The 25,785-nt window shown below is 48.3% G+C and overlaps 1 protein-coding gene and 1 long non-coding RNA gene across 2 annotated transcripts in view; one reads left to right on the forward strand and one right to left on the reverse strand.

Annotated features, from left to right (window-relative positions):
* LOC127680442 (calmodulin-binding transcription activator 1-like) overlaps positions 1 to 25,785 on the reverse strand; it is a 602,930-nt gene that overhangs the window by 275,337 nt on the left and 301,808 nt on the right. The window lies entirely within an intron of this gene.
* LOC127681708 (uncharacterized) lies at positions 12,380 to 24,916 on the forward strand. Its single transcript, XR_007977152.1, has 3 exons — positions 12,380 to 12,608; positions 23,524 to 23,591; positions 24,305 to 24,916. It is a non-coding gene; the product is annotated as an uncharacterized LOC127681708 (long non-coding RNA).

Here is a 25,785-nt window from a genome sequence, read left to right on the forward strand (position 1 = left end):
GAATTAAAAAAAAAAAAAAAGAAAGAAAGAAAAGGAAAGGAAAGAATAATTAAAACCCACGCTTCTCCTAACAACACAAAGTAAGGCAATTGCCAGACACTTTTAATGAGCAGTTTATGTAATTTAAAAAGCCAGACCCTCTGCAAAGAGCACTTCCCGTGCCAGGTGTCTTGCAGAACTTAGGTCCTGGGGGCCAGCCCCTGCTGCGGTGGTTCCTCTGTAACCCCAACTCATATAGCTAGACTCCCAAATAATGGTGTGGAAGGCTTCCTGCAAACACTCAGGCTGTGGCTCCTATCGGAAGGCGCACTTAAACATGGGCTCGCATAAAGAACGGTGGGTAATTGCCGCTTGAATCCAATGTGTGCTGTATCTCATCTATGATACGCAATTTAAAAGCGATATTCTAGCAAGAGGACTTTATGAGTTGCTGTCATGATAAATAAAAGTTTATGGCATAATGGAATTAATATTTACTTTGAGTGCAACACGGTCTAGTCAAATAAAGTTGCCTGGGAATCACTTTGGACCAGGAGAGCATGAACATGTCACCCACTGATGACAGAACCCCAGTCTGCTTGTCTCCTCTTACTGTCGGCTAATCGTTCACAATCTTGCGCTGCTTCGGTTCCGATGCTATAAACTATTATTGTAGTTAGAGGTACTGATTTGCTGATGCGTTCAATGTGGAAGGTTTCTGTGGAGTCGAGCAGTCAGAGCAGGGTAGACTAGGAGCAGAGGAAAAAGAAAGGAAGGAGAAACCACGCGGCTCCCTCCGGGTGGGCGGACGGAAGCCAGCTTTGGCCATGCGAGTCGCACTGGTGCAGTAGCTTCCAAAAGGGAGTCTGGGAGTCACAGGGCATGCAGTCTCTAGCTTTATTGTGAGGAGAGTCTTCAAAAGAGAATGCACTGTGAGAATGGAAATCACACAGTGGCTGCCAGATTCTAAAGTAAATATATAACAGGTAATTGTTTTCTTTATTCCAAATTATGAGGACTAGAGGTGCGAGAACAGTCAGTTCAAGTCTCAATGGTCTTAAGCTCGCTGTAAAATGAACATGGTGGGGGCGTCAGAACCCTTCACCATGAGGCACCCCGGGCTTCTTAGAAGTGACCCCAGGACTAAATTCTTGCCCATTATTTTCTGTTATTTACTCCCCTGTAGAGCCCCCACAATAAAACCAGGGTCTGCCGTGATCCAAAGGAGGCGTCAAAAGCAAAATGAGAAAACAATAAGGAAGGGCGCGAAGCCAGCAGGACGGGGCCGTCCCAGGGCCTCCCTCTGCCTGCTCTGAGAACCCGGCTCCTGTCCCATTTTGGAGCTGGGCACACTGCTGCTTAAGGCGGCCGGGGAGGCGATGGAGGTGGGGGGCTTCGGTGGAAGATTCCAGGCAAATGAGGCCCACCCACACCAGCTGTTGACTCTGGGGAGCTGCCGGCTTCTGGGTATTGGAAAGAGTTCTGAGTCACATGGCAGCGGGAGGCAAATTGCCCAGACCATAAACAAGTGGGAGAATTCCAGCGAAAGCAGGGATTAGTGGGGCAGGCTGGACCCTCCCCCGGCATAGTTCCAACTGAGTCATAAGCAAAAAGGAAAGGCAAGAGATTATGGGTGGCGGGCGCGGTCTGGTCTGCCGCACAGAGGCAAAGGCGGTTTCAAGCACGGTTTTCCGGCATACCGAGTACCTTTTACATAAAGCAAGGAAGTTGCTGCTTCTTGTACTGCTGTATTGTGAAGGAGCAGTGCCTTCATAAGGTACCGGTAATGGAAGTCGTGTTCTGAACGGAAGAAAGGCACCAGTGTGGACAGATTTCCAGGAGGGAGGGCCGCCCCAACCGTCCCCCTATGGGTCACCTCTCAATCCCCAGTTTTCAGCCAGAAGACATAATCATTGTGTCTAACAGTAGGAAACTATTTCTCGGGACCTCAGGGGCCTCCATGGGACCAATAGAGACTTCAGAATGAAGGAGGTGAAACACCAGGCATCTCTGGGGGAGCCCGAGGCTGGGGTACAGCCTAGCTGCTGAACCAGGTACCTTTCCGTCTTGACTCTTCTCCTGTGTATCTCAGGAGGAGCCCAACCTGGCCCTCAGCCCCACAACTTGCCACCCCACGACTTCCCTGGGAATTTCTGGTGAATCTTTCCGTGAGAATTCCCATGACTGTAACTGAAGAATCTAACAGGCTTTGTTCATTTCAGTCACAAATCATTTCCATTGGTTTTATTTCAACCCAAAGCCATGAACCACATCCCAAGACACACACGCACATACATGCACGAGCACGCACATGCTCACTCACAACCCCTACATGCACGGGTGTGCTCAGGCACACACACACACACACACACACACACACACACACATGCTCCTTCATGCACACTCAGACACACACATGCATGTTCACCCACACACGTGCACATGCACTCATACATGCATGCACACATGTACGCACAGGCAAGCACACAGAGCTGTCCTGTAAGGCACAGCTACAGGAAATGGGAAGAGCTGTAAAGATTAAATCAAAGGATCTCAGGCTCCAGCTGCAGTGAGGACTGGTGTAGCACTGCTTTGCCTCTGCGCACACACACACACACACACATGCACACGCACACACACACAGAGAGAGAGAGAGAGAGAGGAGAGAGAGACAGACAGACAGACAGACAGACAGAGGGGGACAGAGACAGAGAGACAGAGGCTTCGTCTGCAGGGAGGACTGTTGTAGTTAACTGCCTTGCCTCTGCAGACAACCACAGAACTCAGCAAAGCCCCCTGCAGATGCTATTATCAGCGAACACACTTTTCAGGCCCTGGGCCTGTGAGAGAGAAAACACAGAGTAAGCCCCAGGTTTGTCCAGTTTTCTGAACCATTCCGTGGGGAGGTGAAGCCCAGTAGCCTGCCTGATCACAGAAAAAAATCAGAGTTGGGGTTGGTCATTGCCCATTTGGGTTCTACAGAGAGGGGCGGTGTACGTAGGGGCATCCACAGAGATGGATCCCCAGAGACAGATCCACAGAGAAAGATGGCCTGGAGGTCCCTGGCGGGTACTTGGCAGAAGGCAGAGCTGCCCACATGCAGAGACCCAAACAGCATGGATAGAAATGAGGACCTTTGAACTCCTGCCTATCAGGATTAGAAAATCTTTGCTATGTACATAGGGCACCCATTCAAGACTCCAGACAGGACAAGCCTTGGGATCGAGGACCACAGACCATATCAAGGGCCAGAAATCTTCAAAAGGCAAAAAGAAAGCCTCAACCCAAATCTGTCCAGCCTGTGAGGATCTGCCAGTAATTACCCTCCTTTAGGGGACCTTCGGTTGGAGTAACAGACTCCATGTCCTTTTGGAAAACAGACTCACCACAAACTGCCTCCCAAAGTAGCTCTCTTGGCCATGCACCATGTACACAGGCTGAATTGATCTATAGATTTCTTATTCAAGATCAGAAGGGGCTTTCTGATGGGGAGGTGCTTGATTTTGCAAAGTTAGGCTCTTTCTGGCAAGAGGCTGGTTGGTTTGGGGTTCTGGGGAGGTTGCTTAGCTGTTAGAAGCAGGCACAGCTCTTGCAGAGGACATTGTTCAGTTGCTGTGCCACAGGAGAAGGCTGACAATCACTTGTAACTCTAGCTCCGTGAGATCGGATTACAGTGTCCCAGAAAACAAATTCAGAGGGACAGACAAGGTGGGGAGGAAGACTCAGCGATACCAAGCTTCTGGTGGGAGTGGCGGAGGCAGGGGGACAATTAACTGGAAAAAGAGATCTTTAAAACAAAGACCCTGGGCTGCTGGTAGTTCTGCAGTAGAGAGCCTGGTTAACATGTGCCACCTGTGACCACTGAGGGCACCTGCACTCACGTACACACACGATTTGCACACACAAACACACATAATAAAATGAAATCTTTTTAAAGGGTTGCTCGCTTTGTTTTTTGTGTATGTGTGTGTTTGTTTGTTTGTTCAATGCTGGCACTGAGACCTGGGGCCGTGGACTTTCTAAGCATACATCCTGTCATTAAGCCAGGATCTTTTTGAGTCTACAATTTTATAAATTTATCTTCCCAGGTGGTTATCCAACCCCCTTTCCGCCATTGTCATCAGAAGTTTGGTTCAGCCAACCCTCCCTCCACCTTGGCAGTCTCTCTGAATGTGGCTTTCAAGTGACAGTCCCCTGGTCTTCACCCCTTATGTCCCCAAGTCTCTATTTCTTTTTGCCAGCTTTCCCTTTCTTCTAGAGTGCTAAATGTTTTCTGTGCGAGCCTGGGTCCTCGGCCGTTTTCTCTCCTTTACACTCTTTCTATTGGTACTCGTCCATGATCCATGCCCTCCAGCATCTGCCTCTCTGGTCTGAATGACCTCCAGCATCTGCCTCTCTGGTCTGAATGCTCCCTTGACCCTCAGACGTGGAGAGTCAATGGCTATTCAATTCCTATACTTGGATGTCACTGTTACAATGGCCTAAAGAACTGTCTTCCTTTCCCATAATTCTCTGGCCTGCTAATGGTGCCACCACTCACCCCGTTTCTCACCTCCCCAACTTCAGAGTCATCCCTAATGTGTCCTCCTCCCTTAAGACCAAATCTGGGTTCTTTTAAAAATAATTTCTTCATTTTATATGTATGAGTATTTTACCCACATGTATGTATGTGCACCACATGCATGTCTGGTACCTACAGAGGACCTCCGACTTCCTAGAACTGTCATTCCAGATGGTTGTGAGACACCCTTGGGTGCCGGGAACAGAACCTGGATCCTCTGGAAGAGCAGCCAGTGCTCTTAAGCACTGAGCCATGGCTTCAGCCCCCACATCCAAGTCCTTGACACGTTCTGTCAACTACATCTTCTGGCACACTACAGGTCAGCTCAGCCCAACTCCTCCCAGCATGGTTAAAAGTTACCCAGGCTTATCTACAAGTCCACGTCAGACAGCTGTGGGCTGCCTGTAGAGCGACACTATGCAGCAGTGGCCAGGGCTTCAACCTCCCATGCATTGCGTTGCGTAGAAATGGGTGGCTGTTCTCGGGGACCTTTAGTTTCCCTTTGTAAGCTCCCGAGTGTCCTCCCATGGAGACCGGCAGGACGTCTGGGATGCCACTTGCCTCTTCTCTCCTTTACACTGATCCGCAGGTATGTGTTGCGAGAGTCCATGGAGAGCCCATGTGGCGAAGGGCTGAGGGTGGCATCCAGTGGACAGCAACTGAAGTTCTCAGGCCAAGAGCCTGAGAAATGGAGTCATCCCGTCAGCTATGGGAAGGAAGCTTGGGAAAGACTCAGCTCCCTGTGCTGATAACATCTCTGCTCTTTTCTAAGCCCCAGCAAGCAGACTGTGGCAGGACAAGACCTCCACAAATATTTGCTGAACTGATGATCAATTTCACAGAGCGGGCCTTCCCTGGGTGCCTACGTGCTTATAAAATGGAAACTCTCTGGAAGCAGCCTGGGACGCTCTTCTCAAGTCACACTCTCACAGAGAGCAGCCGCTTTCCGATCTTCCTCAGCGGCCTCCCGAGGAGGGGCACTGACTGAAGAGGCGCTTGTCTGCAGGCAAAGCAGTGGAGGTGTTTCCGTCCCAGCTCTGTGACACTGACGAGTCATGGATGGGGGTGGGAAGTGGGAGACCGGTGGGACGATAGCTCAGCCACTCTCCCACCATGCACGTGGGCAAGGCTCCTGTGCTCTGGGTTTAGGCCAGGTCCTGCTCTGTACTGTGTATACTGCCTCGTCTAGACCCCCAAGCCAGAAACAGCAAGTGACCTTCAGACTCAGGCTTTATAGACCAGAAGCCAAGGCTGAAAGCCCAGGGCACGCAGGAAGAAGAACAGAAAGTGGCTCCACAGAAGGTCTCTAGGTCAGCAAATTGCAAAATCACTTGTTCATATTTATTGCTAGGCTGTTTGCAGCAGCTAAGAAAGGGAACCAGCTTAGAGGCCCATCAACGGATGGACGGACATATAAAAATATGCTACATATACATAATGGAGTTTCATACAGCCATAAAGCAAAAGGAATCACAACATTTGCAGGAAAATGTGTGGAACTGGGAATTGTGTTAAGCGAAATAAGCCAGGCTTGGGAAAATCATACATGTTTTCTTTCATATGAAATTGTGTGTTTGTGTGTGTGTGTGTGTGTGTGTGTGTGTGTAAAGCAGCAAGAGACTATGGGAGGAGAGATGAGGTCATATGGGAGGAGGGGAGGGGTGAAAAGAGGATAATGGAGAGTATGTGATGTGGACACCAAAGGGGAGCACTATTTGTGGGGAGGAGGGGGATTAGCAAGAAGGAGGCAGGGAAGTAGAGTAAGGTAGAGAGAGGGAACGAACTGGAACCACGTATAAAATACCACAATGAGACCCGCCACTGTAAACAATAACAAAAAGAAGATGGGGCTGCAGTCAGGATGCTGAGGTCAGAATGAGGGCTGTTGCCCCTGGCATCGGGATGTTGAGGTTAGTCTACAGGCTGTTGCCCCGGTACCACATGGCAACTGCTAGGCAGTAACTAGAAGGCTGTATCTTTCTTCTTGGACTTATAGATATGAACAGAAAAGCAAACGGAGGAGTGGTCTTGGGAACGGGATGGAGATGGAGATGGATTTCAGGGCACATCTCTCTAGGGAGAGCTGGGGACACACTTGTGATCAAGAGCTTTGGACTTGGAGGCTATTGGGGAGATGTGCTGGGTGCCATGTGGGGGAGGTGCCGGGTACCATGGCAGGGGCAGTGCTGGGTACCATCAGTGCTGGGAGACTCTACCCTGGGCTGGGCTGGGCTGGGCTTCTCTGAAGGCTGAGATGCAGATGCCCTTCATCAATCCTGACTAGATAGCCCTATTCATCAGGTTTCTGCAGGAACCTAGCCAGGCACCTGTTTGGATTCAGGAGCCTGAACTGAGCCTGAGAGTGAGGAGAGACTCAGCTTCTGTGCCAGGCTGACATTTCTAAGAAAGCAGTGCGGATCTCTTCTTTCAGAAGGTGATAGTGCCTGAGGATGGGTGGCCAGGCTGGGTTAGCAAGGGGTGGACGGCTTGAATGTAGCCTGCAGCCTCTCCAGGGGGTCCAGGCCATTCCCTCAAGATGTACACACAGCACGCAAGGCCACCTCTGGAAACCACAGGCGATTGGCTGTTTCTGTTAACTAAGTTTGTTCAAAGAACTCCTTTTTCCCCTGTGTGAGACTGCAGGACTGCAGGCCAGTTGCAAATTGATCCCCAGAGAAGGCTCTGTCCAATCAGCCTCCCCTCCAGCTTACACCACAGGAGCCTAGGAACAAGCCACCACTTCAGCAATCCAATCTCCATATATTTCATTTTTAAAATATTTCATTTCTGGCCAGCGGTTCTTAGATCGCCAATTTGATTTGGTTTCTATAAATGGATTTTTTGTAGTGTAGGTGGAAAATATATTTAATTTCAAATATCTGCAAACTAAAATATTCAGTATAAACATCACAGCATGCTTGAGCAGGGCATGCACCCCACAAGGCAGAGGCCAGCTTTGAGACAGACACTCTAGTCTCGGGACAAGATTCTCTTCTGTTTCCATTTCTGACGCGGATTTCTGCGAGGACACTGGAGAGCTGGTGTCTGCTCTGCAGGGTCTCTCCCTGCTACTCCAACTAAGAAGCCAGGCATGTGTAACAACCAGCTCTCTGAAGGCCACCCAGCCATGCCACAGAGCCACACTGACTGCACTGGAGCCTCAGCCACCCCAGGGAGGCCAAGTTCCTGGCTCTTCTCCTCAGCCAGAAAAATGTGTGAAGGTGCAGAGTCCGGTGCTCAGCCTCCTGAGCTCCAATAGCCAGCGTGATCCCCGTGCGCAACCCCCCCCTGCCGGTGTGACCCCCGCCGGGGCATCACTTAGAATAACTTGGGCCTGGGAGAACAGCTAACTCTCTGCCAGAGGTCACACAGCTCAAGGTGACAGTGTCGAGGCTGTGCTCCCTCTGCAGGCCCCCAGGAGGATCCTTCTTGCTATCCCTGCTCTCAGATTACCCCAACTCCCCAGAACCCCTCAGTTCTCTCTGATCACTTGTCCTTTCTCAGTCTAGATCCAACGTTTTCTCAGGACACCCTAGGCCATTTTGACTTAAGAATTGACTTCTAGCCAGATGGTGCATGCCTTAATCCCAGCACTTGGGAGGCAGAGGCAGGTGGATCTCTGAGTTTGAGGCTAGCCTGGTCTACAAAGTGAGTTCTAGGCCAGTCTGGGCAATACAGAGAAACCTTGTCTCAAACAGAAGAGGAGGAAGAGGAAGGAAGAAGGAGGAAGGAGGAAGGAGGAAGGAGGAAGGAGGAAGGAGGAAGGAGGAAGGAGGAAGGAGGAAGGAGGAAGGAGGAGGAGGAGGAGGAGGAGGAGGAGGAGGAGACGGAGAAAAGAAGAAGAAGAAGAAGAAGAAGAAGAAGAAGAAGAAGAAGAAGAAGAAGAAGAAGAAGAAGAAGAAGAAGAAGAAGAAGGAGAAAAGAAGGAATTGACTTCTAAATGAGATCCCAGGAAGACATGGTTCAACCCAGTGTACCCCACTATGTGAAGGCTAGGAGCGCAGGTACAGACAGCTTGCTTTACTGATAAGGAATCTGGGCCCTGCCTCTTGCTATCTCGTTTTCCCAGGCTAGCCCTTCACCTTTTCGTGTCTTAATCCTCTGGAATAGGACCTCTAGTCCAACCCTCTCCTTCCAGCCTTCATTCACCCCCTCAGTGCATCTGTTACTTGTACACTCGCCCGCACACTCACCCCGCCCCTCGCACCCGAAGTCTCAGAGGTGTCCCTCAGGGTACGTCTGTCTGCGCCACCATAGTGAACAACAACCAATCTGAGTCCTAAAGCAAATTGACGACGACTACAGTTACTGAATCCCATCAGAAGCCTGGGCTAGGGTGTGGGGCCAACCAGGCAACGCCCTCTCCCATTGTTCACTCGATGCTACTTCAGTCGGGAGAGTCCTTTGCCGCACTGCTCTGCCTCCACCCTGAATGTCTTCTCTCTGCCATGTGTGTGTCCTGAAAAGATAACTTGGCTTGGCCTTCCCTGGAAGTCACAGCTTCTACAGGGATAGTCATCTCGGCTGGCAGAACAAATCCCAAAGCAGTCATCACAGCCTCCTCCTCCTTCTGTCTTCCAAGGGCCCTTTTAATATATTGTCAGTCTATCAGTTCCATCCTCCCGGTGAGCCCCGACTGTACACACAGCATGCAGCAGATGACAAGAGTGACGATTTTGCTCTGCAGCCAGGTCGCTGGTACCATTTTACCCGTGTTCATACTGGTGTTTCTCACCAGCACACCCATTTTACAGATACCACGAGGTATATGATGGTAACGGTGGAGTGTATACAGAGCACATCTCTACCCTGTCTGGTCTGAGGACATCTTATCCACACCTCATGGAAGAGAGGAACAGCACAGGAAGGGGGGAGGGTACATGGAGCTGCAGAGAAACGAGATCCTGCAGGTCACTGACAGGAGAGTTCAGAGCAGCCCCTGCGTGGAAGGCTGGGCAGGAGAGTGGTTCAAAACCCTACAGGAACAGGGGTACAGGCATTGGCTTACACGTGGTTTCTTTTCTGGCTCCCGTGTTCTCCTCTATAATCACACGCTGACATACATTTGTAGAGCACTGTACCTGGCAGTCAGACCATCCTGGATCCCTGTCATCAACCCTACTGCAAGAAGTCACAGGTACTCTGTTATCCTTTGTCCTGATCACTACCTGCCATCCATCCTCCCTGGCTCAAGGCGACAAACCCGAGCCCTGTTGTCCCCACGTTGACAATGTTCACACCCTCCTCAGGCTGCCTGCTTCTTAAGGAGGGTGGGCCAGCCTGGCTTTCCTGCCCATAGGACCTGTTCCGCAAAGCCTCCAACAGAACCACAGCTCAATGATGGTGAGAGAGGTCACTGGGAACCAGTTTTCTGGGTCAAAGGAAGCATCAAAGGGGGTTTTAATGGTAGTAAGATAGGCTATTATCAGGTGTCCCACGCTGGCCCGCTGAGGGAAGGAACAAGTCCTCTGGGGCTAGGAGTTGGCAGGTAGCTCAGACCTCATCCAGACTGTGCTTGTCTTTATCCGTGGCAGTCATCAGCAAGGTAACAGATAAAAAGAACAAGAAGGATGTTCCATGAATGGAAGGGAAGGCTGAGTCAGGCCTAAAATAGGCAGAATATGGAGGAGACTCATCTCAGCTGCCAGGGACCCAAACCATTCTGAGCTAGGAGGTGGCAGGGCACTGAACTGGCAGGCTCTGTGGAAAGGCACGCTAGGAAGGAGTCCACACTCAAGTGCCTTATCTCAATCAGTAAACAGACGGTCCGAGGAAAATGCGCCAGTAAGGTTCCGCTATGATGGTGATGTGATCATATCCTTCAATTGCGCCCTGAGCATGGCGGCACCCCTAAAGTCTCCACAGAACTGCTGTATGTGTCTCATCTCCATATAACCCAGAACCCTGTGCCCAAGAAGCACAGGCCCGGAAGGGCATAGGGCTGGCAAGATGAGGGCTCGCTTCTTACCCAATCCACAAAGAAAGAATCCACCAGTCACACATACACATGCATACACACACACACACACACACACACACACACACTCCTCCTCCCATAGACATCATCAACCAAAACCTCAAACCATACAGGATTTGGAAGGCATCACCGTGGTAATTTAAAAGCCACTTACTACCATGTGCGACTTGAGTTGGTAAATTGAATGGATGGCAATATGAAAATATTTCATTAGATGTATTTTTTATGCCGAGTTAGGCTGGTGCAATTATGTTGGCACTCAGAATCTGCATTAGTCTGAAACTATTTTTAACACTTTTTCTAATTTAGCGTGATTAATTCTTTCACTTAAGGACACACTCACTCTCATGGTCTGATTGTTTCTCTGTCTGGACTTCTCTCTGCTTAGGTACCTAACTCATAAAGGATTCTTATTCCAGGGGCTGGGATCCAATTTCTCAGGACATTTACTTACCTAGGAAGGTGATCGTGTTCTTGTTTTTGCAACAATTATTTCCTCCACGAGGCAGACCAGGCCATTGACATTAACTGTAATGCACCTTGACCTATTAAATAGGTGCTGGAAACCCCCAAGCCCAGAGACTGTTTTAAAAAGAAATTCTTGAATTGGTTTGCAAGATGCCCAGATTTAACTAACTAAAAAAGATGACCAGTCTGTGTTTTAAAAACTAGACTGTAGCTGATATACCAGTGTGGACAGGGTCCCACCCCTAGATGAAGAGCTATAATTGTATGCATGTGTGTGTGTGTGTGTGTGTGTGTGTGTGTGTGTGAAAGAGAGAGGGAGAGAGAGAGAGAGAGAGAGAGAGAGAGAGAGAGAGAGAGAGAGAATCTGTTTTCTCCAGGGAGGTTATGCAATCTCAAGAAATAAACCCTAAACTCACATAAATACAACATTAAATGGCTTCAGTAGGGTTTGTGTGTGTGTGTATGTGTGTATATGTGTGTATTCTTGTGTATATGTGTGTGTATTCATGTGTGTGTATGTGTGTATATTCATGTGTGTGTGTGTGTATTCATGTGTGTGTGTGGATGTGTGGATGTGTGTGTGTGTGTGTGTGTAAAACAATAATTATAGGAAAATAGGTCATGAATTTAAGGTGGGAGACACGAGGAGTCGGGCGGCAAGAGCAAGAGGTGGAAATGATTTAAACATAGTACTACTCATTTGAAATTCTCAAACAAACAAACAATAAACACCCTGGAATACGTTTAACAGAAGGCACTTTGGGGACAGGACCAGAGAGACCCATGTCCCCTCGCGGAGTGGCATGTGGCCAGAGAAAACAGACTGTCACCATGATGCCTGCTCTAAGTTCTCCCCTTTGGGAAGCTTATCAATGGAAACACTTGGTCTGTGTTGGTGAAGAGTCTGGCTCTTTAAGTCAAAACAAATGTGTGCTGTCACATTTGGGATTCTTGTTAGGAAAATATTTGGGTATTTCTGTTTGTTTAGTTTTTTTGTTTTTTGTCAATTCTCTCTTAATCTGGTTCTAATAATAATAACTTTAAAAGCGTACAGATCCCAGCGCCAGTGTCTTTCTCCGAGACGTACCCTGTGCTGGAGCGTCAATTATGAAAGCTATTTCCATCCATGCAGACACTAGTGCCGTCAGTCCACCCAGAACCTTCGGAGATCATTTACATAGAGACTGCCTTTCCCGTGCTAAGTGTAAATGCAAAATGCAGAGCTCTCCTGGATGGAATGGAATGAGGGTCACAAGCCTCCCACGGAAGGCTGCTGTTTCCTGGGCGGGGCTGCTGTTTACCGAACAGGAAGGCGACACAGCCAACTAGGAAGCCATTCCCTGAGCAGCCTCTTGAAGCCACGCCCTAAGGCACTTCTCGCTCAGCCTCCTCAGGAGAGCTGGCTCTTACTGCCTTCCATGACACCCACATGACACCACGGCCGCCATAGCATCCTGCCGCCGCCGCCGCCACACGCTCCTTTGGCAGCATGTCTCTGTAAAACTCAGAGACAGTTGCCAGGCCGGGGATCCCCAGGGTAGAGCAGGAAGGGCCTGGTGCACACACAGGGAACTTGAGAGGTATCACAGTGTCACCCAAGAGGGCCAAGAAGAAGCTGAGGAGGTGGGTTGTTCTATAGCCCTTCCTTGGGGTGTGCTGTCGAGATGTGGGGGGATAAGGGTGGGGATGTTTGAGGGCAGGCATCCAGTGTGCCAGCAGACTGGCTACACACCAGCTAGCTAGACCCAGAGACTGGGTACTGGCCATTGACTAGTATTAATATTAATATTATGGTATTGTTACTGCAATGGTTACAACCATAGCCCGGGTCTTGGTAGCCACAGCAACCTAGACTCAGCCACCCATCTCATTGCCGTTTCTTAAGATTTAGTTTTTAAGTGCATGCGTGTGAGTGCAGGTGCCTATATAGGTCAGAAGAGGACGTCAGTCCCCTGGTGGTGCAGTTACAGGGGCCGCTATTACACTATTAACACAACAGTCAAAGGGGCAGAGCCTGGGGCCTGGCAGACATAACTATCTAGGCTTAGGCACCCATCCTCCATCAGTCACTTTGTGAAATAACAAAGAAAGGCAGAGGAAGAACATGGCCAAATCGGGAAAATAAAGTTGTGATCCCCTAACTATATCTTGGGGGTCTTGACATGAGGTTTAGGTTTAAACAGAAGGTAAGAGGTGTCTGTAGCTAAATGGTCCAGGTCAAGGTGTGGTCCCAGCCATCATGCTGTCTCGGCTCCAGTCTCTCCTGCGAGGTGGTCTGACTGGTTGTCAGAACTCTGTGGAACGTCTTTCTAGATTTCCAGTTCCCTTCTGACTGCCATCTGGTTCCAGCCTTTCCCTTCTCCCAGCCGGGCACACCTGGGGAAAATCCCAGCTTAGGGGTCCATTCGTTTTAGTCATCTGGTAGCCAGAGGGAGGGGTACAAGCACGGGAGTCGGTCTTGTTATCGTCATTGCTACGGGGTTTCCACGCGGGATCTTAGCCAAAAGGCCAAGAAGCGATGCTACGGTGTGAGCCGAGCGTTTCAACACCGGGCTAAATCCCAAGCCTCAATAGGACTGTTTTTTTTTGTTGTTGTTGTTTTTTTGTTTTTTTTTTTTAAGTCAAGCATCTCTGAAATTCGTGAGAATAAAAGGGTCCAGAGGAGGATTGAGTAGCCTGTAAGCTTTGTGCTCTGAGCCTCCTGTAGCCACCGCAGGCCCTTCCTGGGGTAGCTCCCTTCCTCCCCTCTAGCCCTGCCTAATTGGGGTCCATTCCCTGACCTCCCTTCCAGTTCAGGAGCTGGACCTCTCCAGCCTGGGGACTTCCATCAGTGGCGCGGCTCTGGCTGTGGGGGCAGACATAGGAAGATGGGCTCTCAGAAACCAGCCCTGTTGGACGGAGGCCTTTTAGCATTCAGGCCCATGATGTCCCACAGCCTTGCTCGGTGGGTTCCTGAAGCAACAGAAACAGATGCTGGTGGAGAGAGCTGGGCCCCATGCGCTGTGGCAAGCGTCGGGCAGAAGGCCAGCAGGTTACCTCTGCGGAAACCCAGCCATTTTGTTTACGGTGTTCTGACAATGCTCAGAGCTGCTCAGAGCAGCCTCGCAGCGTGCCAGGCTGCTTGACATTCTGCTGAGGTATCAGCGGCTCTACAGGATGACTCCTGTGACTTTGATGGCTTTGGGGGCCGTGGCTCTCCTGACTTTGCTGCCCCAAGGCCTAAGCCATCTGTAGCTTCTTGCTTCCCACGCCCGAGGTCCGGAATGCCAAAACCGATCAGGGAAATGAAACTGACTACAAGCTACACAAACAGAGCAGAAAGTGTGTATTCAGGACTGGGTGGAGACAGGGTCCCTCTGTCTTTAGCAATAAAAGGAGAAACCCTCAGATCTGAGTGTGCACCCAGCATCTGCCTACCTTCCATGCAGTACATGTTCAAACCAATAACTAGATGAGAACATTCCCACATTTAGCACCTCCTAATGGCTCTGGTTGTTCTTAGCTTAACTTGTAAACATTCGTTTGAGGTTCATGGGCCCTGCAAAGTTCAGTTCCAACCTCTTTCTCATCACTGTACTCTTCAGGCTCTGTACTGCAAGCACACCAACTGACATTCATGCATTTCCTAACACATATCCTGTCTGATGCCCCAGGGCCTTTGCATATGCTGCCCCTTGGTTCTCTGCTGCTCCCCTCTCCTCACTGACAGTGTCAATGAAACACCCCGGCTTACATGCTTCCTTCATAGGTCCCCAGACAAGCAGACCACCTGCTGTAAGATCTCACGCTTCTATTACTTTTCCTTTGCAGTAGCTAGACATCGTTTTCCCTGTCAATTAGGGGGTTAAATTGTACTACGGTCAGTAGATGGGGTCAGTCCCCATATATCCTCTCCTGGTTCTTGTAAGATGCTCAATAAATATTTCAAGAATAATAAACCTCTATTTCAAGAATAAAAAACCTCCCAAAGCCAGGTGACTGGGAGGAGAAACCTTTGCAATTTAAAGTAGAAAATCCAGGACACACTGGAGGAGACTGAGCTTGAGAGTCTGGGAGTCTTGTCTTTGAGCGGGAATCTCTGCTGAGCTAAGTGACCTGAATTCCATAAAAACCTGTTGAGCCTGTTCGTCACTGGTCAGACAGTGTGTGGTTATTGAAAAGTTATCACCTGAGAACTGCTTGGCACAGCAAGGGGTACCTTCTGTTGCATTTTTCTCATCATTGGTGTTGTTATTAAAGGGCTAAGTGGTGGGCTGGGAATCTTCCGATTGCAGTACCTGCAAGCCCAGGCTGAAGGCACCCACCCTGTGCAGTTCTCCTTGGACTGGGTGACAGAGCTACATGTTGTGAGCCACCTAAAATAACTGCTCTTAACTGCTGAGTCATCTCTCCAGAACTGCTGAGTCATCTCTCCAGAACTGCTGAGTCATCTTTCCATCTCAGACATAATTTTTGCTCAGTAAACTTCTCTCCCATTCCCAGTGCTCCATCCTGCACCAAGTCACCCCACAGCAGCCACACTGGCAAAGCATCAGCTCCTGAACTGCACTGATGGTGCCGTCAACCAACGCACTCAGGAAAGATGAGCTCAACACACAGCCAGCATCACCGGGATGTGCCCAGGAGTACACCTAAGAATACAATTAGGCAAGGAGGGAAGGCTTGTACACAGTGAGTCTTCAAAACACACCCAGAAGGATTCCGGAATGGGTGTAAAGGTATCACTTGCAGAGTGAAGTGGGACATCCTCAAGTTCAGCAACTAGGTCAAGTGTGCAGCGTCACAGAGTCATTTAAAAAGAAGCTCCTCGCTTGAAATAGAGTCCAGTGACAGTGTATACAAATGCCAATGAAATTACCTATGTAATACAGTGTGTGTGTGTGTGTGTGTGTGTGTGTGTGTGTGTGTGTGTGTGTGGAGAGAGAGAGAGAGAGAGAGAGAGAGATATTGAAGGGGGGGAGGGAGACTTATTGCCAAACCTGACTACATGAATTGATCCCCAGGACAACATAAGTTGTCCTTTGACCTCCACAGCCGTAATCACAGCCATGGTGTGGTATGTGGCATTTGACATGTGGCATGCGTAACCTTCCTCCCTCATATAAGTGTAATTACCTTTTTTAAGTGTGTCTCTTTGGAAAGTCTCCCCCAGAGACATTCCTCACCCTGTCCCAATTCCGGTGCCTCTAGTTGCAGTATTGAAATCAGAAGTGTAACTCTTACACATTTATTTTGTCTTTATAAATCCACTTAGCTATTTACTCAAAGCTTGTTTTATATAAAGTGTAGAGTCAGCACGCTGATGTCTATGAGACAAGTAGGTGGAGTTCCCATGTTGCAAGTACAGATCAACTTGGGGGAAATTGTTACCTGAATGACACCAAGTCTTCAAGTCCATGAACATGGTACCTCTATTCTATGAACATGGTATGTTTACCCCATGAACATGGTGTGCCCAGCTCATGAACATGGTGTGTTCAGGTCAACATGGTATGTCCACCCTACAAACATAGTATATCTAGTCAATGAACATGTATACCTCTCCATAGCTTCAGATACCAACTACTTACATAGTTTGCTTAACTTCATTCTAGGATTTCAATGTGTTACACTGTCACAAGTGTATTTTACTTGACCTCTGTTTTCTAACATTCTTTGGAAACATACTTGCTTTATATCAATTCACCTGGTTTCCAGTGGGCTTTCTGAATTCATCTACCAGTTCAAGTCAGTTTTTCATAGTTATTACTGTTTGCAACAAACAACACTCATTCTTTCCCACCCATAATGTCTTTCAGCACTTCTGCTTATCTGTTGAGCTTCCTTCCAGGCCCTCCATCCAGGCCAGCATTGGGGTGAAGTGACAGAAGGGAGAAGTACAGCAACAGAATACTAGTTACGATCATCACAGCGGACTTTTTAAAATGTTTAGTTTTTTTAAAGTGCATATGTGTGCATGTGTGGGTGCACACAGACGCATATTATACACATATACATGATACATATGTGCACATTCATAGGCACACATACCACACATACACACACTATACACACATGTACACATGTGAGCAGGGAAAGACACACATGTGCATGCATTTGTGCACACAGAGACACATATGCACATACACAGACCACACACACACCACAGTCCAGGTGTGGAGATCAGAGGACAGACAGAGGTCTTCACCTTCCTCCTTGTTCAAGACAAGGTCTCTTGTTCGCTGCTGTGTCCTCCCAGCCGGCTGGCTCAGGAACTGCCAAGAACCCTGTTTCTACCTTGTTACTTTGTTACTTGTTACCTTCATTCCGACCTGAGAAAGTTCCTTGACTGAAAGTATCATACGAGAGAGTTTATTTGGGCCTCTGGTTCCAGAGGGGAAAGGTCCATCCTGTCTAGGAGGGAGGAGAGCAAACAGTAAAGCCGTGAGCTTCCATCCCCCAATGGCATTCAAAGCAAAGGGGAAGCAGGGCAGGCCACGCCCTCTAAAACCCCACCCATCCCATGATGCACTTCCTCCCAGAAAGCTGCATCCATCTCAGACGTCACTAGGTAAGTGGAGCTTTCGCTTCTGGCTTCATGTGGATTCAGGGGATCCAAACTTAGGTCCTCATGCTTGCCCAGCAAGAACTTAACCCACTGAGGTCTCTCCATCCTGAGACATCCTTTATCAGATAGTAGGAAGCCCCTCTATGCACACTTTGCTGAGAGTTTTTAAAAATCATGAATGAATACACAATTATGCCATTTTCCGTAGCTGTTGATAAGATTATATGGTCGATATCCTTTGTTCTCTGAACACAGGCAATTACATCGATTTTTTTCAAATGTTAAATCAATCTCGCACATCCCCAGTTAACCCTATTAATCACGGTGAATTATTCTTTTCACACGTAGCTGCATCCCCTTTGCTAATACACTATTAAGGATTTTTCCATTTATGTCCCTGCTGGTTATTGGTCTGTAGTCTTCTTGTAACGCCTCGGTCTTGACTTATGATCAAACATACCGGCCTTGTGAAATGAACTTCTTGGGTGAAGTGATTCATCTTCCTCTCTTTCCTGAACAGTGTTGGCATTATTCTCCCCTTAAATGTCTGACAGAACTCAGCATGGGAGAGTCTTCTTCACAGGAAGTTTTATAATTATGAAATTAATTTCTTTAATAAACATGGAATGATTTAGATATTCTGTTTCTTCTTGTGTGGACCTTAGTTTCATTTTTTGTTTGTTTGTTTGTTTGTTTGTTTGTTTGTTTTTTGCTCTTCAAGACATTTTACCATTCCATCCGTGCTACCCAATTAATCACCTAAGGTTTTGTGCTACTCTCTTACATACACTGGATACAGTTTCCACAGTGGGGTCCCCTTTCATTCATGATACTAATCATTTGGTTTCTTTCTGTCTTTGCTTCTTGATCACATTAGCTCTAGATTTATCCATGTATTGGTCTTTGAAGAGCTTTGCTTCTAGCTTTGAGAATTCCATCCATGTCTACCTTGAAATATGACCACAGCTAGTTCCCGTTTCCCTCTCCAGATCCTCCGCTTGCCGCCGCTGCTGCTGCTGCCGCCGCCGCCGCATCCTCCCTCCCGATCTTTTGCCTTTATCGCTAGTCTGGTTGATAATTCCCACTGTTGGCTCACTTGCTGCTTCATGACGTACTGGCTGGGATTTTGTCAACATAACAGAATCCAGGATCGATCATTGAGAAGAAGGACCGTCAACAGGCAAGTCTGTGGGCTATTAAGTAAGGATCGTTGCGGGCGGGCCCATCTGGCTGTGGGTGACTAACCCTGGGCTGCTGGGCCTGCTATAAGAAAGCAGGCGGAACCATGGGGAGATGACAGTAAGCAGCACCTCCTTCTACAGCTTCCCTACCAGCTCCCAACCTGCTTGAGTTTCTGCCCTGACCTTCCCCTAGGATGGGCTGTAATTGACACATGTATGTCATACAAACCTTTCCTGTTCCAGTTGTTGTTGCCCAGTGTTTTATCACAGCGATAGACATCTAGCTAAGACTGCTGACCGCTCTCTATCTCATTTTTCTACTCTGATACTAATCAGCTCTTCTTTTTCCACCTGCTAAACAGAAAAGCACGTCTAATCTTTTAAACACTTGCTCATGCAGATGAGACGGGTTGATTTCTATGCACATGCAGAAGCTTGGAGAACACAGACCCTCCCCCTGAGACCCACTTTCCCGGCAGCGGAAGGTTCTACCCACAGCCATGGAGCTTCTATCTTGGCTATGAGTTTTCATTCATTTAAAGAAAAAAAAAGTTACCTAGTTTCCTTTGTGATTTTTGTTTCTTATATCATTGTCTCTAAGTATCTGGGAGTGTCTTAGATACCTCTTTTGCTACTGGTTCTCTTACCATTGATGTACTGAGCCGCTTACACTCAATGGTTCACAGCAGTCAACTGCCAAGTACAGCTGGATGGTCCCCTCGGTCCCCTCAATGTCTGGCACAAAGCTGCTCATAGCAGTTCTTTTATAATCCCGCTGTTCCTAAGAGTTCACAGCGATGTCCTCCTGATCTTAGTCCCTTAGGTCATTTCATTTATGGATCATGGGGCAACCATCATTTTAATATTTTGGGAAACTGCCCCTGACCTCCACAGCAGAACCATTATTTCACTGGATAAAAGTCTCATCTTCTGTCCCCAACCTCAGTCTGCCAGCTTCCTTAGTCCATTCGTCCGCCCTTGAGACAGGGCCTCACTGTGTAGCCCTGGCTGGCCTGGGACTCACTATGTGGATCAGGTTATCTTCAAACTCACAGAGATCTATCTACCAGCCTCTGCCTCTCGGGTCAGAGGTGTGCGCCACCACACCCAGCCTTGGCTGGATATTTAAAAGAACTAGCTTCTGCTGCCGCGCGCACGCACACTTTCTCCATTGCTGTCTTGAGTCTCCATCACCTGGCCTGTATCTGTCTGCTCGGCTGCCACCCTGACACAGAGCCATGGAACTGTGTGCGTAGATGCCAGAAAGTAATTCTGTCATGGTTCTGTCATTCCAGTGCCAGCAAATCTGATCTCTGTTGTGAATTCCTTTGCATATGTATTTGTGTGTGTTGTGTGTGTATGTGTTTTTTGTGTGTATATGTGTGTATATGTGTGTATGCATGTGTGTTTTGTGTGTGTGTATGTGTGTGTGCACATGCGTGCACACATGCACGTGTACATGTATGTGAATACCCATAGAGGCCAGTGCCATCAGATCTCCTGGAGTTGGAATTACAGAAGGTTGCGAGTTCCTGATGCAGGTACTGAGAAGCAACTTAGATCCCCTGGAAAACAATACATCCACGCTTACCCGCTGAGCCACCTCTTCAGCCACTAGGACGGCTTTTATTAAAGACACTAATCCTTTTGGACCAAAGCTCCACTTATCCATCCGTAGTGATGTCCCTGAGAGACTCCTCTTGCCCTACAGACACACAGCTCTAGCACAGCAGTGTGTAGGAGTGAGAGGAAGAGGAGCACCGGCCTGGAGGGCCGTCCTTTGGTTCTTTTTGAGTCTCATTTGTTTTTATTTTTCTAATTTCCTCAGAGGAGGTTTGGACAACTGTTTGGGATCAATTTCTGCCCTTCTCTTTTGATGTGGGCATGAGAAGTGATGACTTTCTCGTGATTTTTGGTAAATTATATTCTTAAGCCTTAAAAACTAAGAAGGAAGAGATAGCCCATCCCCACCCCCCATATTTACTGTTCCAGAGGCTCCTCGGTTCCTGTGTGCAAACAGGAACTTTCATTTAGTAACAATTCCTTTCAACTGAGAAGTTCCTTCTGATGCCAGCTGGCTTCTCCCCCTTCATTTTGGGCAGTTTCTGGTTTGTTTTTTCTGTTTTGGAAGTGTTTGGTTGTTTGGTTTGGTTGTTGTTGTGTTTTGGTTTTGTGTGTGTGTGTGTGTGTTTCTAAAAATGTCTTTTATTTTCTCTCTTGAAAAATATGTTCATCGAGTAGAGCTGCAGGCTGTGGAGGGGCGTCTCCTCTTGGCTGCATGGCCTTATTTTGTGATGAATAAAAAAACAGTAGTATTTCTTTTTTGCATAATTTGTCTTTCTTGCCCCTAATTGAAAGTTCCCCTCTTCATCGCTGGCGCTCGGGAATTAATTTTTATTGCCTGTGTTAACCTCTTTCTATTTATTCTATGATCCGGTTCATTGAGTATCTAGGCTCCGTTCAATTTTATAATTTCCATCAAATTTGGAGAAATCTTGACCAGTATTTCTTCAAAATATTTTTGTTGTTGTTGACTGCTTTTTGAGACAGGGTCTCACACCCAGGTTAGACTAGAACTTACTATCCTCCTGCTTCAGCCTCCCAAATGTTGGAGGCCACACCCCGCTCCTCTCTCCAGTGTCTGTCTCCTCGATCTGGTCCCCCGTGGTACCTCCGGTGGATCATGAGCTATCGCTCCGTGCTTTATTAAGATTCTCTACCTCCCTCCACCCATCCTGCTCTGGGTGGTTGAGACCAGCGGCTCTTAGGGTGGACTCAAAAAAAAAAAAAAAACCTAACTCCTGGACCCGTCATACTGCATCATCCTGTCATCCTAACCTGTTGATCGTGGGCATATTGGACACTTGCTTCTAACCAATTGAAATACTCAATGTATAATAACAGGATTGAGATCTATGGTTACATATAGAAACTATGACTTCTACCTTACTAAAAAATACGGCTCTGTCTGTAAGAAGTCCATATGACAAGGTGGGGAAGGGGGCCTGTGAGTCGTGGCCAGCTAAGAGCTGAAGCCCCTGGTCCAAGATCTGATAAAAACTTGAATTTTCACACAAGCACACCCCCCCTCACCTGAGCCTTCAGGGAACCCCAGGCTTTGGTTGGTACCTTGATTTCAGCCTTGTGAGTAGCCCTGACACAGAGGGCTTCTCTGAGCCCTGCTTGTTTTCTGACCATCCAAAACTATGAGATAGAGGGTGTGTGTGGTCAGAGGCAAGTTGGTGGTAATTTGTAGTGTTTTGATAGATAACACATCTGGTCAGATTTTGCCTTGAATATAGCATTTTCTGATCATCCTTGCTTCCTGAGTTCATCCTTCCCTGTGAATAATTGGGGGCCTGTGTATAGCACACACCAAGGACTGGTACCCCACTGTATCTTCTCCAAGCCCCTGTCTCTGAGTTCCACACCCGTGTCACTGTCTCTAGGGACTGATTTCTTTCTCCCAGATCTGGCTGCATTTCTGTGATTCTTTCACTGCCTAATAACTTTTATTGAGTTCGGGGTATCGTGAATAATGCATTGTTGATGGTGGATTTCGTTATGTGATTTAAAAGGATGCTGAATTTTGCTTCGTCAGGCATTGCGTGACTACAGCTCACTTGAAGTTTGCTGATCTGCTTTTATTTGGTGGGTGGGGGTAGTGGGGGGATCTATTCCGAGGGGAAGTCAGCCCTGTTGTAACACGTGATCATTCTGGGGCCTCTAGCATATACCCAGGTATTAAACAAGCTAGTCTGAACTTGACCATTTCCCAGGGCTCTTGGAATATTTGGTTTACAGTTTTACACTAGCACTTGTCTTATTCCTGTAGACAAACACCTGACAAGAAGAGAGGAAGGGTTTACGGGTCCAGAGATGGAGGGTCGAAGACAACATAATGTGGCAGCAGCAGGGTCATGAGGTCGCTTGCTCAGGACCAGGAACCAGAAAAGGGACAAGATGTAGGTCCAGGTTACAAAGACCCACTCGTAATGAGCCGCGTCCTTTCGCTATGTCCCCGCCTCCGGATGGTCCCACAGCTTCACCAAACAGTGCCATCATCTAGGGACCAAATGGTCAAACACATGAGCCTTTGGAGGAGATTTTCCCACTCCAACCACCACAGGCTTGCTGTGGAGCGATCTTGGGACATACCACTTCATACCCAGGCAGGTCAGTGGTTAGCCACAGGCCCTCAGCTGCCACGAAGATTCCTGGATGTTTCCCTGGCTATTTTTTGTTGTTTTAAGAACTTCCCAGTCTTTCCTATATACTCCAGGAGGCTCTTTCCTGGATAGCCCTGGCCTTGTATTTTAATGCTAATTCCACTCCTCAGAGGGGCTGCAGATGAGGAGTTGCCTTGTGAATCTTCTCCCCACCTTAACTTTTCAAATAAAGGCTTGAGCCAATGATTGGGCAGAAGGAAGGGGGAGGAGCCGAGAGTTTAGGGGAGGTGCCACGGGGATTAACAGGAAGAGGAGGAGCTATGAGAGATAAAGGGAGAGGCTGCAGAAAGAGAAGCTCGTGGCCTAGAGAAACTGCAAGTTATATGAGATAATATAGATGGAAATAGAGTAGTGTAGAGAGAGATCTGCCCAATATCGGCTTATAGCTTGTTTTGTTAACTGATTGAGTTGAGATTTCTTTTACCGGGGAATTGGGTTGGAAACAAAGTAGTAACATCCTCGCTCTCCAATCTCCTTCTCAAAGCAACTCCGTCACCACCACGCGCTACTTGCCCACTCACACCCATGTTGTGGCCTGGAAACCCCTCTGGCTATATCACAAAAGCCCTTTATTTCTTCAGATCACACAGCCCTGAGCTGCTAACACCCAACACAGCTATGCGTGGACTCCAGTTGGCTTGCGTGAAACGTGAGTTCGTTATCGTTACTATTAAAGGTCTTTAAGCATTCTGGGAAATGTGCATGAAAGAATAGGATCAGCTCTTGACTCCACCCCGTTGGACCCCACCCCTTTGGACTCCACCCCCTTTGGACTCCACCCCTTGAGTCTCCTAGCTCTGTGAGTGCAGCAAGAATCTACCAGAAAGCCCCACAGTGCTCCACACACTGTGGATTTCTTATCCTAAAGGTGATGGCGCATGTGCCCTGGGCAAAGTCATGATTCTTGTTTTCGGTTGAGATGTTGCACTCACGGTGGATCTGGGTCTGTTCTACTTGGTGTGGTCCAAGCCCTGTCCCCATTCCTACATCCACCACTAAGTCCACTGTATAGGGCAGACAGTGTGATAGCTGTGGACAGTGCTCTCCAGTGCTCAGGAAAGCAGCAGACGCGGTGGGCGTTAAGTCATGTTTCTAGAATGAATGGATGGAAGAATTCGATAATAAGCCATCTCCTGAGTGTGACACACAGCCCACTCTCTGTCCTCTTAGGTACTAGGTGAGCAAAGTTTCAGGTCCTAGGCTAGACCTATGCACCCTGTGGGGTCTCCTAGTTGGTCCTGAGTTATGTGTAGCCCATGTTCACATCCACAGAACAGACAACCCCAGCATAGAGCCGGTCTGGGTTTGCTCATAACCAAAATCACCTCATTTGTGTGTCTTTGTCCCCTACCCACACACCAGTGCTCCTGGCAGAGAAGGTTCCAGCAGGTTTGATCACTCTCCAACCGACTGCGTCTGCATAAGCGATGAAGAAGAATTTCAAATTTTCCTGTTTCCCCTCCCAAACAACCTGGGATCTGGGCTCCTCCATCCACCATCCAGAGCTTTAATATGTAAGCTGCAAGCAGCAGCCAAGCACCATCGAGGGAGGACAGCTCGGTTTTGTTCTATCCTGTCGTTCTCCCCCTCGAATCTCCGACCAACCGACCGACTGACCGACCGACTCATCAGGCAACACAGTCTTCCCTTTTCACTGAGCAGTATCCTAAATTCCAGATTATGAGGCAGAGCCCGATACAGGGCAGGGAGAGGAATCAGAATCAGAGTCTAAATCACGGGCTTCTGAAGAGCCAGCTGGATCTCCAGCCTCTTCGTTAGCTGGTCAGGTGCGGCCCAGTAGAGGATACAAGCTGTGTTTATAGTGTTTCGGTGACAGATGTGAAGGAAAAAGACAAGGCCCCACTTGCTGGGGGAGGAAGAGGCACTCATGTCCAGAGGAGTTGCTGGGAGCCTGCCTAAGCCCTGCTGGGTGGCCCCTGAACTCAGGACAGAACTCAGATGTTTTGGGAGGGACTCAGGAGGAGCTGGAGGGAGGGATGGGGGGACGGGTGTGATCATCTTATGAATGTATAAAAGTTTCTAAGAATAAATAAAGAATAATGAGGTTTTATTTAGCCTGCAGATGTTTTCTGCATGTGTGTGTGTGTGTGTGTGTGTGTGTGAGAGAGAGAGAGAGAGAGAGAGAATATGCAATGAAGAGGCCAGAAATCAACCCTAGGTGTCATTCCCCAGGAACCGTCTACCATTTATTGTCTAGAGTCTCACTCTTAGCTTGGTACTCACTCGGGAGCTGGGCTTGGACGGCTGACCAGGGAGCCTCCAGGGATCCGCCCATCTCCATTCTCCTGCATTGGAATTACAAGTATGGGTCGCCACACCAGGTTTTCCTTGTAGCTTCTGGGGACCAAGCTCAGGCTCTACTACTTGTTGGCAAACACTTCACACGGCTGTGCCCCAGCCCCAGGCGTGACTGTTCTCATCCTAGGAACAGATTTCTACAGATACATTGTGTCACAGAGCAGACAGGGTTCAAATCCTCAGTAGCCATCTGTGTCTCTGAGTTGCTGGTCTAGAAAACTTCCCATAAAAGAGTCCAGCCACCCACAGGTGACATGTCAGAAGGGTCACCCCATTGCCTAGCCTCAGCCTGTCATAATTTCCAGAAAATAACTGGCATAGAGACCCAGGATTCCCCAGACCCCAGAGCCTCTTCCTCAGCCTGCTGTTTGTGGCAGCCAGAGAAAGGGTGTGTGATTCTTGAAGCTTCCTTCTGATGCTTGGATTAATTCACTCGAACTTAGTTGGTTTTTTTATGAAGGGCAGGTGAGTACAGGGTACCCCATTCATCACGAGGGAAGGGCGGCTCCCTGAGGGGGTCTACC

Source organism: Apodemus sylvaticus, chromosome 3 (genome assembly GCF_947179515.1).
Source record: "Apodemus sylvaticus chromosome 3, mApoSyl1.1, whole genome shotgun sequence".
Lineage (NCBI taxonomy): Eukaryota > Metazoa > Chordata > Mammalia > Rodentia > Muridae > Apodemus > Apodemus sylvaticus.